Raw genomic sequence first — 12,737 nt, forward strand, 5'->3', positions numbered from 1 at the left:
AATCCTTATGTTTTACTTGACAGGAAACTGAGGAGCAGAGGTGCCTTGACTTGTCCGAGTTTACACACAAGTTAGTGCCAAGAGTGAGATTAGAAGACACGTGGGGGTGATGCTTACATTGCCAAGTTCCTTCAGGGAACTTGGGGCCCAGGGTGCCATGTGGGAGGGGCACACACCACACTGATGCAAAGGGGGACATTATCTTCACCTGTGACAAGGTTTTGGCATAAATTCAGCCGCAGCAGGGGAAGGAGCAGGGCAATGTTTAGGGGACTCTGAAGAGAGAATAAATAACACTTATTAGGCACCCACTGTGTACAAAGCACTTCCATAGATAAGAAAGATAGGAGAGGGAGAAGACAGAGGTGTTGCAGGAGAGAAAACGTAGATGACAGCTCCCGACCACTTAGCTCATGGTCCCAAGTAAATGCTCTTGAAAGCAGGCCTGGCAGGGAAGCAAGTACTGAGGAGATGTGGAACAGTGGCAAGGCGGTGGGGGGCCTCCAAATCAGGGTCTGAAGCGCATGAAAGGCTGAGCCTGGGCACTGGTGGAAGGGGAGGGAAGGCGGTCCCTGCAGGAGGTGGGGGCGGGGTTGGAAACACCAGGCTCCTCACCTCCTCCTGCTTCCAGCCAGCCCTTCTGTCTGCCCATTCATTCTTCATTAGTTTCCTAGGGCTAGGGTCACAAATTACCACCAACTGGTGGCTTAAGCCCGCAGAAATAAGTGATTCTCACACAGTTGTGGAGGTTAGAAGCCTGAAATCAAGGGGTTAGTAGGGTTGGCTCCTTTCTGAGGCCCTGAGGGAGAAGTCATTCCAGGCCTCTCTTCCAGCTTCTGGCGACTGCTGCCATCCTTGCTGTTCCCCGGCTTGGGGCTGCCTTCCAATCTCCACTTGTCTTCACACAGTCTTTCTCCCTTCTGTGCCTGAATCTCCCTCTCCTTTATCTCATAAGGCGGCCTGTCATGGATTTAGGGCCCACCATCAATCCAGGATGAGAATCTTTCCTCAAGGTCTCTCCTGAAGGCCCTATTTCTAAAGAAAGTCACATTCACAGGTACAAGGGTATTAGCACTTGTACATCTCTTTTTGGGTATCACTATACAACCCACTATACCATCCGTTCCCTTCTGGCAGCTACTGTCTTAAGCGGTGGCCTCCAACCAGGTCCCCCCACCCCCATGCCTGGGATGGTCCTCACACAAGACTCTTCATTCACATTCCCAGGCTCCTAAGTTAAGGCTGGAGAAATTACAGAGCTGAGCGGACTTAATCCAGCTCATAAATATGCCATCTGCTTTCACTCAAGTCCAGCAACTCCCAGCAAATGGGTGTTTGCCCTCTTGCTGATTACACACACACACACACACACACACACACACACACACACACTTACACACAGAGCCAAGATCCTTTCTTCCCAGCCTACTATCCCCAAATCCTCTCCAAGTTCTCTGCTTTCCTTTCTGGGAAAACCTTGCCAAGAGAAGTGAGCGTTATCCTGTCCCTCTATGCCCCTTTATTAGCTCCCTTTTCTCCATGCTAAGGAGGCCATGTGCTCCAGCCAAGACACCCAGCTGAGTCCAGTCTTCCAGCCGTGCCCATCAAGAGGCAGCCACAGGAGGGAAGAGGCCATTTTGGAAGTGGAGTCCCTAACTTTAGCTGTTTCAGCCCCCGGCCATTTGTGTTTTCCTAGTTCTGGCCCAAGATATCATGGAGCATGGACTAACCATCCTTGTCCACATTCCTAATCCACATAACCCATGAGCATAATCAAATAGTTGCTGTTTTAGGCCACTGAGTTTGAAGTGGTTTGCTTTGCAGCAACAGATAACTGGAACAGAATTTGGTCCCTGGAAGTGAGACACCGCCATAAGCAAACTTAAAACATCTGGCAGGAGATGCCTGACAGGCCTCAATGAGTCCAGTAGGGCAGGCTAGAAGGGCTTCAAGGAGATGGCAGGTGGAAGTTCAAAGGAAAGTTGAGGAAAAGGTACTTGGAACCTGGAAGAACAAAGACCCTTGTTGCATCATCATAGAGTTTAGCAAAACTCTTCTCTGTGCTAATGCAAAAAAAAAAAGAAAAACAAACAAACAAACAAACAAACAAAAAAAAAAAACAGAGAAAGTGCCTAATGAATGGAAGGATCTGGCTAAGATTTCCAGGCAGAATGTTGAAGGGGCAATGGGCTTATCCTGGCTTTGTATCCTAAGAAACAGGTAGTGAGAGGAATGCTAAAGAAGGAATTATTCTGTTTTTAAGCAGAATTTAGAGGAGACATAAGAAGCCCCTGATAGTCTTTTGAGCCAGCAAAGAATTCTCAGAGTAATAAAGGGTCCCATGGCAAAAATCAAATCCAAGACACTATCAGGAAAACACGGTCTCCTGGTAAAGATGAGGCCAAAAGTGTGATTACAAAGCCTTTTGCTAAGACCTCAGGAAGATCTAAGATGGTGCCTCATAGAATCTTTCCAACAGATAGAAGTACTCCTAAGAGTCTTAAAGTTGTTTTTTGCACAGCCTCTCTGCTAGACAATGGGGTTTCTCAAGAGCTTAAAGATAGTAGTCTTCAGCAGCTTTACTGGGGGTCCAAGACAGAGGAGGCCTTCCCTTAGATTTATGAGTGCAACTTGTCTAATGAAGCTGGTTACTGAGCCCCAGTTAGATTCAGAGAAAAACCACAGAGTTTTTAACTCTTTGCGGGGAGGAGGGCACCTGGGTGATGCAGTCAGTTAAGCTTCTGACTGTTGGTTTCTGCTCAGGCCATGATCTCAGGGTCATGAGGTGGAGCCCTGAACCAGGCTCTGTGCTCAGCACGGAGTCTGCTTGAGAGTCTCTTCTCCCTCTGCCCCTTCCCCACCCGCTCTTGGCTTATTCTCCCCTGCCCCAATAAATAAATAAATCTTAAAAAAACAAAAAAAGACTTGTATTGGTAGAAGCACCACCAGCTCAACCTGAAAGGGAGAGAAATAATACAAAATGAAGAGGCCGTTGGACTTATGCCTGTCTTGCTATTATACGCTGTGTGTGTATGTGTCTGTGTGTGTGCATGTGTATAGGTGGGTGCAGGTAAATAACTTGTCTTTAGTTCAGATTGACAACAGCCTTTCCTAAGGAACTAAACCTGAGGAGCCTCACATGTACATAGACTTGATTTAGAAGTGATTCTGGGGGCGCCTGGGTGGCTCAGTTGGTTAAGCAACTGCCTTCAGCTCAGGTCTTGATCCTGGAGTCCCAGGATCAAGTCCTGCGTTGGGCTCCCTGCTCAGCATGGAGTCTGCTTCTCCTGCTGACCTTTCTCCTCTCATGCTCTCTCTCTCTCATCCTCTGTCTCTCACACACAAATAAATAAATAAAATCTTTTTTTTTTTTTTAAGACGTGATTCTGGACCTCGAGCCTAAGCCTGATGTAGTAGGGGAATGAAACTTCGTGGGATCTTGGGAGGGCCGTGAGGCCAGAGGGTGGAATGGAACAGTTCAAAACAATGAGCACAGTTCTTTGACTAATGGAACGTGATGGAAGGGCTACTCTGTGTTCCAGGAGTTCTCTGGCCCAGCAATTCTGACAGAAGTCCTGGTTGCCCCTGATGGGACCTCCTTGATTCAGAAGCTAGTTCTTCACTGGACCAATCTGTCTGGCACTGGAGTGAAATGCACTGAGTGACCGGACCCAGGTCATACATTCATCCCAGAGCCACCCTCATGGGCAGGGATAGGGAAAATGAGGGGTATCTCCCCAAAGGAAAACCAGAGTATGGCTCCCAGGAGAATGTTGAATGTCAAGCAGGTGAAAACAGCACAAATCTACCTCCTTAAGACAGGGAGCCTGTCCTCAGGAAACTCAGCATAGCAGTATGGCAATGACAGGGAAGTGACTATCATGGGGAGGTGCCACATGAATGTGGTTAGACAAAGAGGTAGGAAAGTCTTCTCCGAGAACTTTGAGCTGGATCTTAAAGGAGGAACAAATTTTAGTTAAGTAGGCAAGAGAGAAGAGGGCCATTCAGACAGAGGGAACAGCTTGAACAAAGGCCTGGTGTGTGTGCAGTGCAGGGGGCGGTTGGGGGAAGCCAAATAATTGACACTATGTGCCTCTTCTAGTGCGATGTACTAACAAGGACACATTCTACTCATGCAATTTATACCAAAAATTCTCAAAGCCTGAGTCTTATGAGAAAACACTAGACAAAACCAAATGAGGGTTATTCCACAAGCTAACGCTTATATTCCTTAAAAATGTTCTGAAATGAATAGGTGATAGGGATTAAAGAGTACACTTATGATGAGTCTGGAATAACGTAGAGTTGTTGAATCGCTATATTGTATACTTGAAACTAATATAACATTGTATTTAACTATCCTGGAATTAAAATTAAAAACTTAATACAAAAAAGACCAAAATTTTTTTTAAATGTTCCAAAATGTAAGCTTTTGGTGTTATCTCCAAAGGAGTATGCCCACTGTTGCATTTCAGTGAGTAATATTTTAAAATTTGACTTGTTTAATGTTAATTAAATATATAGATACACACATACATTTTACGTATATTTAAGAAGAAGAAAAAATTCTAGATGGATGGATATATATTAAGAGGTCAATTGTGGTTATCTCCAGGTGGTGAATAAGACTTTAGGTCTTTTCTTGTGGTTTATCTAGATTTGCTAATTTTTCTATACTGAAAAATTACATAACTTTTATAATGAATATACTAAAAAGAAAAATTCAAAGAATAGGGGCACCTGGATGGCTCAGTCCGTTAAGTGTCTGACTCTTTTGTGGGTTTTTAAAAGATTTTATTTATTTATTTATTTATTTGAGAGAGAGAGAGAAAGAGAGAGCACAAGATGAGCGAGAAGAAGACTCCCTGCTGAGCAAGGAGCCTGATGTAGGGGTCCATCCCAGGACCCCGAGATCATGACCCCAGCTGAAGGCAGACACTTAACCACTGAGCCACCCCAAGCGTCTCGCGTCTGACTCTTTATTTTATTTTTTAAAAAAGATATTGGGGCGCCTGGGTGGCTCAGTGGGCTAAAGCCCCTGCCTTCGGTTCAGGTTATGATCCCAGGGTCCTGGGATGGAGCCCTGTGTCGGGCTCTCTGCTCAGCAGGGAGCCTGCTTCCCTTCCTCTCTCTCTCTGCCTGCCTCTCTGCCTAATTGTGATCTCTGTCTGTCAAATAAATAAATAATATCTTTTTTTTAAAAAAGATATTATTTATTTGAGAGGGAGATAGACAGGGAGACAGAGAGCACACATACATGAGCAGGGGGAGAGAGAAGCAGACTCTCTCTCTGCTGAGCAGGGAGCCCCAGGGCTCAATCCCAGGACCCTGAGATCATAACCTGAGCCAAAGGCAGACACATAACAGACTGAGCTACGCAGGCGTCCTGACTCTTGATTTTAGCTCGGGTGATGACCTCAGGGTAACGAGATGGAGCCCCAGATTAGGCTCCTTGCTGAGGGAAGAGCCTGTCTGAGATTCCCTCTGTCCCTCTCCCACTTCACACTCAGGAGAGCACATGCTCTCTCTCTCTCTCTAAAAGAAAAAAAGAAAAGAAAAGAAAAGGAAGAAAGAAAGAAAGAAAGACAGACAGACAGGAAGAAAGAAAGAAAGATAATGTAAGGGCCTATTTAGCCAGAGCAGCCCCACCTCGGTTGAAAGCCATTTTGTTGTTTATGCAGTAAAACTTAAATTGACCTTGCGCCCCCAGGGGGACTTACTTAAAAACAAGTCGGGAAAACCAGGCCCAGGTAACAAAGCCCAAATACAAGAGTGGGTCAGGTCAGGTAGAGATAACAGCCTGAATGCAGGGATGAGTCGGGTCAGGTGGAGACATCCAATCAGTGGGGCAGCATACTGTCTCCCTAGCTACCAAGGAGTGTGGGCCCCGCCTTTTAGGCGCCAATTCTGACCAAGGTGATAAACTAGTTCAAATATCTACTATAGGATAAATTGTAATTCAATTGGCCACCTGTGTGGGACCTAGCATGACTGTGCAGCTTTCTCTGTGTGTTACAATCTCATTGGCCACCTGTGTGTGGCCAGGCCCTACCACACAGCCTTTGCTCTATAAAAGTTAGTTTGTGAGGCAGGGAGGGGTCGCCCTCTCTGTAAGGGGCGGCACTGACTGGTCTGTTTAACGGTCTGTTTGATTCTTGATGCTTGGTGCGAAATAAAGCTTTCCTTGACCTTCGCTTTGTATAAATCTCGCTCCTTTGACCATGGACCCATTATTGGGGGACCCAACAATAGGAAGAGAGAGAGAAAGGCAGGAAGAAAGACAGACAGACAGACAGGAAGAAAGAAAGAAAGAAAGAAAGAAAGAAAGAAAGAAAGAAAGAAAGAAAGAAAAAGAGAGTGAGGGAGAAAGGGAGGGAGGAAGGAAAGGAAGAGAGAGAGGAAGGAAGGAATGCAGACCGTAGACCTTCTGAATCAGAATCTGCATTTTAACAAAAGGTTAGGGTGACTTATTTGCATATCCATGTTTCAGAAGCCCTATGTAAGGACTTTGTTCTGTAGGCACCAGTGAGCCCGCCCTCAGATCTGTCTTCCCTTCCTGTCCTCACTAAGGGAGAGTAGGTGGTTCCTCATCTTCTCTTCTGGTTTCTTCACCAGCTCCTCTCCTCCACCAATGTCAAAGCAGACCAGGCCTCCTGCTCTGTTCCCTTCACAGACTTTGCCTCAGCCACGTTGTCCTAAACACACCTCACAAAACCCTTGACTGTTGGGAACCCCTTGGATCTGAAAGATGGTAAATGAAAAGGTAAGATTCAATGATTCTATGAATGAATCCTTTGCACAGCACGGTGACCTTATGAAACTTATTATACCCAAGCAGGGGTACATTTTGAAAACATACGTACGTTCAAATAACATTAAGAAAAACATATAGATGCTAAAGTCCATAGTGAATTAAGAAGAGGAGCTGAGGGAGCACCTGGGTGGCTCAGGGGGTTAAAGCCTCTGCCTTCGGCTCGGGTCATGATCTCAGGGTTCTGGGATCGAGCTCTCTGCTCAGCAGGGAGCCTGCTTCCCTTCCTCTCTCTCTGCCTGCCTCTCTGCCTACTTGTGATCTCTATCTGTCAAATAAATAAATAAAATCTTAAAAAAAAAAAAAGAAAGAAAGAAAGAAGAGGAGCTGAGGATGCTTGGAGACATCATTCCTGACCTTTTCTTTGTAATAAGCTGTGTTTTCTTTCCCCTGACTATAAAAACTAATATGTGTCCATTATTGAAAGCATGGGAAATATATTAGTTTAAAGAAGAAAATAAAAGGGCAGTCAGAGGGAAAAACAGAAAGTATTCAAAACAAACTGGGAGAGAGAGGTGGAAATCCAGGCATGAAAACACACACACACACACACACACACACACACACACACACATTCTTCCTTTTCCACCCACTCCCTGGGCCCTTCATTTAATTTGATAATTATGAATTATCAAATATTTACATATTAAGGCTATAAACCTTGTTGACCAGGGACTATGTAGTATATGGTGATTACTTTCCCTTTTTTGCACATTTTGCTTTTCTGGAGATTAATCAGTTATTGTTGTTAGTTGTTTGTACATTTACTTTCCTATGTCCTTATTATTTTTTCTTTGCCACCTTAAGTGGGTAAATATCATCCCAATATGTTCAAATATATTGGGTGTTCTATCAGTTTCATCTTGTTGACACCATATAGTCTTTCCAGATCTTCGGACTTCTCTAGCCTGCCCTGGTTGTCTGGCAGGGGGTCTGCGGGCATCTCCCCTCATCTCCATCCTTGGGATCCCCTTTCACCACGCTCCTCTGTTGGAAACCTGCACTCTAGATTCCATGAACTTCCCTTTCTTGGGTTTCTACTCGTTTTGGTAGAAAACCTTCCCCAACAACTTCCTGAGAAAGAGTTAATGGGAAATAATAGTGTTGGCTTCTTGCGTGTCTAAAAGCGTCTTCATTTTGTGTTCGCCATTCATCATTTGGCTGTGTGTCAAATGAAAGGCTGGAAAGAACTTTCCTTCAGAATTTCTCTGTCTCCTAAATAAATAAATAACATCCTAAAAAAAAAAGTTTTATGTTGAAATAATTATATGGGCAGCAAGGTCCCATACAGCCTTCACCAGTTTCCCTCAATGATTCCATCTTCTGCGCTGAGAGCGTACTACCCAAACTGAGACATTAACATTGGTATGTGTGTACACAGTTCTGTGACATGTCATCACACATGTAGATTCATGTAACTACCACTGCAGTCAAGACACAGAACCATTCCATCATCACAAACATCTTCCCTGAGCTATCCCTTTGGGGTCACATCCACCCTTACTATCCCTAACTAATCTGTTTTCTATCTGCTATAATTTTTTTTACATTTTGCAAATGTTATATAATGGAATTATACTGTCCTTAACTTGGGGGGTGATTTTTTTTTTTTTCACACAGCCTAAGGCCTTTAACACCCATTTGAGCTGCTGCATGTGTCGGTAGTGTGTGCTTTTTTTTTTTTTTTTTAAAGATTTTATTTATTTATTTGTCAGAGAGAGAGAGGGAGAGAGAGCAAGCACAGGCAGACAGAATGGCAGGCAGAGGCAGAGGGAGAAGCAGGCTACCCGATGAGCAAGGAGCCCGATGCGGAACTCGATCCCAGGACGCTGGGATCATGACCTGAGCCGAAGGCAGCTGCTCAACCAACTGAGCCACCCAGGCATCCCTAGTGTGTGCTTTTTACTGCTGAGTAAGAGTCCGTGCTATGGCTGTGCCACAGTTCATTTAACCATTCACCTACTGAAGGACATTTTGGTTGTTTCCAATTGTTGGCTATTACAAATAAAGCTCTGGGGTGCTTGGTGGCGTAGTCCGTTGGGTATCTGCCTTCAGCTCAGGTCACGATCTCAGGGTCCTAGGATCAAGCCCCTGCATGGTGTTCGCTGCTCGTCGGGGAGTCTGCTTCTCCCTCTCCCTCTGCCCCTTCCCCCTGCTCATTCTCTCTCTCTCTCTCTGTTGTTCTTTCTCAAATAAATAAATAAAATCTTTTTTTAAAAACTACAAATAAACTCTATGAACATTCATGTAAAGGTTTTATGTGGATATAAATTTTCATTTCTCTAGTATAAATGCCCAGGAGTGTGATGGCTTGGGTCGTATGGTGTTTGTTCGTTTTTTTTTTTCTTTTTTAAACAGATTTATTAAGATACAATTTACATAACATAGAGTTCACCCATTTAAATTGTATGATGCAATATTTTTAGTATATTTAGAGTCCTTCCCCTCTTCCCCACTGACCCACAACAGACTGTGACAAAGAGGAAGAAATCAACCTTTATTACTGTAAGGCACTGAGATTTGGGGGTTATTTGCTACAACATTTAGCCTGCCCTGACTAATTTGGCTCCATCTTTGGAGAAACTGCCTTTAATTCCTGGATCTCGGTTTCCTCATCAGAAAATGAGGGGTTCAAAATAGGGACTCTCTTAGTTGGGTTTCAACAATAACACTCCATTTATAGAGTCTTGTGTATTGTTTCCAAGTGGTTTCAAACTTTGCAAGGACTAATTATAGAATTTCTAAATTCTAATAAGGAGTAAGTTCTCTGTTTACAGATGGGTTGGGTTCCAAAAGTCCAGGTAGGACTCCCTTGTTGGAACATTGTTTCTGTGAGAAAATAGATTCAATATTTTAAAATATACACCAACTTCTGCTTAACCCTCAGTTCTAAGGCCCTCTGATCCCCAGGTGGAGGCAGTGAGTGACGTGGAAGAGCAGGGACTGAGCAGAGGCTCTAGGGCATTTGAAAGGAAAAGAAGGGAGGTTAAGATGGACCAGACCACCAGGAAAATACAAATCAAAACCACAATGAGATACCACCTCACACCAGTCAGAATGGCTAAAATGAACAAGTCAGGAAATGACAGATGCTGGTGAGGATGTGGAGAAAGGGGAACCCTCCTACACTGTTGGTGGGAATGCAAGCTGGTGCAGCCACTCTGGAAAACAGTATGGAGGTTCCTCAAAAAGTTGAAAATGGAGCTGCCCTACGACCCAGCAATCCCACTACTGGGTATTTACCCTAAAGATACAAATGTAGTGATGAGAAGGGGCATGTGCACCCAAATGTTTATAGCAGCAATGTCCACAATAGCCAAACCATGGAAAGAACCTAGATGTCCATCATCAGATGAATGGATAAATATATATATATATACCATATATATATATTTATATATATAAATATATATATAATATATATACACCATATATATACCATTATATATACAGTAATATACATTACACACACACACACACACACACACACACACACACACACACACACAATGGAATACTATGCAGCCATCAAAAGAAATAAAACCTTGCCATTTGCAATGACGTGGATGGAACTAGAGGGTATTATGCTGAGTAAAATAAGTCAATCAGAGAAAGAAAATTATCATATGATCTCCCTGATATGAGGAATTTGAGAGGCAACATGGGAGGTTTGGGGCGTAGGGAAGGAAAAAATGAAACAAGATGGGATTGGGAGGGAGACAAACCATACAGACTCTTAATCTCACAAAACAAACTGAGGGTTGCTGGGGAGAGAGGAGTAGGGAGAGGGTGGTTGGGTTATGGACATTGGGGAGGTTATGTGCTATGGTGAGTGCTGTGAAGTGTGTAAAAACCTGGCGATTCACAGACCTGTACCCCTGGGGCAAATAATACATTATATGTTAATTTAAAAGAAATTAAAAAGAAATGTCCAGACCATGGGCCAGGACATCAGCTGCACAAGGTTCCTTAGGAAGCCATGGAAACCATTATACATGTCAATCATTCCTGACTTGGATATTTCCAATTCTCTATATACACACCTCTGCACTTTAACTATTCTTGTGTATACGTTCTGTGCAGGACAGAGATGAATTTTCCATGGAGCTAATGAAGCTGAAGCTTCAGCATCCTCATTCACACATAGAACACTTCTAAGGCCCTAAGAAATGTGTCTGCAAGGTCATTTGTTTTTGTACAATTTGAAAAAATAAGATATGTTAACTGCAGGTGGTTAAAATTTCGATTTCCCACTTTGATGTCCCTTCCTTCACATTTGCCCTTGTGTTAAATGGCACTGGAATGGTTACAGGCATTTTTGGAATCAGCTAAGGGGAAGCTTAGTTGGAGATACACTCCATGGAAGTCTAAAATTACTTCCATGTATAGCTGAACTTTCACCTGCTGAAGGAATAACTCTAGAAGTCTCTTATCCACCCATGTGCTGATTTACCTCATTTTATAGCCTAAAGATGCAAAGCCAGAGTTCAAATCAAGACCTAAACGTGCCCTACATTTAGCACCTGCTACCAGAAGTGTGCAGGAGTGGAGGAAAATAAAGTTTAGAAGATGTACAAAGCAGAAGCTAGTCCGAAGAAAATTTTTCCAATTGTCAGCTGTGCAAAAATATGAGCAGAGGATTCTGTCCATATTGACATCTAGTCAAAATAAGTTTTGCCCTGGTGGTAATACACTCAATAACACAGTATAGCATTATAAGTGTACCAAACATTCTTTTCTCTTTTGATGGGAACTGTTCAAAATACAATTTGTCAGAATTCCTAGCTTTATATTTTTTCATGACACAAATTACCAATATCAAAACAGTTAATAAAAAACCCATAATACACCAATCATAATGAGGTTCTCAAAGGCAAATTGGGTAGTGAATGTAGTCAATTTGAAGAGTATATCTAAGATTAGTCTTTGCATGGGAAAAATTTTAAAAGCTGACAAATTATCACAAAAAACGCCTATAATAATTTGATGAATTAAATGAAAGTCACGGGGTGCCTAGGTGGATCAGTGGGTTAAAGCCTCTGCCTTCGGCTCCGGTCATGATCCCAGTGTCTTGGGATTGAGCCCCGCCTTGGGCTTTCTGCTCTTCAGGGAGCCTGCTTCCCTTCCTCTCTCTCTCTGCCTGACTCTCTGCCTATTTGTGATCTCTGTCTGTCAAATAAATAAAATCTTTAAATAAATAAATAAATAAATAAAAGAAGGTCACACTTGAATATTACCTTTTTCTTACATGTTTGGTTACATACTCTTTGGTTGCTTCTTCATATGGCAATTTTTAGAGAGGACAAAAAAGATAATTCAGTCTTTTCTTAGCATGGCAGATTAAATTTGCCATTTATTTATTTATTTATTTATTTTTAAATTGTTTATTTGGGGAGTAGGCGCAGAGGGAAAGGGAGAGAGAAATGAAAGCTGACTCTGCACTGAGCATGGAGCCCAACGCAGGGCTCAAACCCACAACCCTGAGATCATGACCTGAGCTGAAACTAAGAGTCGGATGCTTAACCAGCTTCACTATCCAGGCACCCCCAAATTTGCCTTTTATTATTTGATCATTTGGAATAGTCTCTTTCAGGTTCACAATTTGTTATTGACAATGTCATGTAAATTTTGTCTGTTAGCAAACTGGGGAAAAACTTGATCAGGTTTCTTTGATCTATGAGCTAAATCCCAGAGCTTTTAAAAATGTGTAATTTGTTGTGATTTATTTTCTCACTGTAAATAAATATTCACTTCTACATGTCTCTATATTTGTAATCTTAAAAGTTCTTATTTAAATTCTAGTTAATAACATACCATGCAACAGTGGTTTCTGGAGTAGAATTCAGTGACTCATCACTTATATACAACACACAGGGCTCATCACAAGTGCCCTCCTTCATCCCCATCCCCCACCCAGTCCACCACC

Source organism: Lutra lutra, chromosome 8 (assembly GCF_902655055.1).
Source record: "Lutra lutra chromosome 8, mLutLut1.2, whole genome shotgun sequence".
Classification (NCBI taxonomy): domain Eukaryota; kingdom Metazoa; phylum Chordata; class Mammalia; order Carnivora; family Mustelidae; genus Lutra; species Lutra lutra.